Consider the following 1,124-nt stretch of genomic DNA (forward strand, 5'->3'; position numbering starts at 1 on the left):
CAGCCCGGTGACCCCGGGGTGCGGGGGCGGGGCCTCTTCCTCTCTGTTTCCACCGCAGGTTTTGCAAAAATTGGGCAAAACGGTGGAAACCAAAGATGAGCAGTTCGAGCAGAGCGCCTACAACTTCCACCTGCAGCAGGTGACAGGGGACAGGGGGACAACAGGGACAGAGGGGACAGAGGGGACAGAGGGACAGGGGGACAGGGGGACAGAGGGGACAGAGGGACAACGGGGACAGAGGGACAGCAGGAGGGACAGAGGGACAGCGGGGACACTGAGGGGACAATGGGGACAGAGGGACAGGGACAGAGGGAGAGAGGGACAGCGGGACAGAGGGACAGAGGGGACAGAGGGGATTATGGCGACAGAGGGGACAGAGGAACAGAGGGACAACGGGGACAGGGACAGAGGGACGGGGGGATAATGGGGACAGAGGGACAGAGGGACAGAGGGACAGAGGGGACAGAGGGACAGCGGGACAGTGGGACAGAGGGGACAGAGGGTCAGAGGGGCAGAGGGACAAAGGGACAGAGGGGACAGCGGGGACAGCGGGACAGAGGGGACAGAGAGACAGAGGGGACAGAGGGACAGAGAGGACAGTGGGGACAGTGGGGCAGAGGGGACAGAGGGACAGAGGGACAGAGGGGACAGTGGGGACAGTGGGGCAGAGGGGACAGAGGGACTGAGGGACAGAGGGGACAGTGGGGACAGTGGGCTTAGAGGGGACAGAGGGCACCGAGGGGATTATGGGGACAGAGGGACAAAGGAACAGAGGGGACAGAGGGGACGGAGGGACAGAGGGACAGAGGGGACAGAGGGACAAAGGACAGAGGGGGCACTGAGGGGACAGCGGGGACCGAGGGGACAGCGGGACAGAAGGACAGAGGGGATAATGGGGACAGCAGGGACAAAGGAACGGAGGGGACAGGGGACAGAGGGACAAAGGGAACACCCCTGACCCCTCCCCCCGCCCCGTTTTGCAGAACGAGGGTCACAAACTCTACAAGGAGCTCAAGGGGTTCGTGGGAGCCGTGAGAGGTGAGAGGGGACCCCGAATGTCCCCGGGCTGGGGACAGCGGGGACAGCGAGGGGCGGGGGGGGACCCGGGAAAATTAATGAGGAAA

The 1,124-nt window shown here is 63.9% G+C and overlaps 1 long non-coding RNA gene across 1 annotated transcript in view; it reads left to right on the forward strand.

Moving 5' to 3' along the window:
• The window catches only part of LOC130587942 (uncharacterized), an 8,118-nt gene extending 7,079 nt beyond the window's left edge, over nt 1–1,039 (forward strand). Inside the window, exons 2-3 of the long non-coding RNA XR_008966876.1 lie at nt 59–139; nt 984–1,039. This is a non-coding gene — a long non-coding RNA (uncharacterized LOC130587942). The remainder of the gene's footprint in view (nt 1–58; nt 140–983) is intronic.
• Nucleotides 1,040–1,124: the final 85 nt, after the last annotated feature.

The sequence above is a fragment of the Malurus melanocephalus genome, unplaced genomic scaffold (genome assembly GCF_030028575.1).
Source record: "Malurus melanocephalus ecotype Western Australia unplaced genomic scaffold, MMel_1.1 scaffold_2814, whole genome shotgun sequence".
Classification (NCBI taxonomy): domain Eukaryota; kingdom Metazoa; phylum Chordata; class Aves; order Passeriformes; family Maluridae; genus Malurus; species Malurus melanocephalus.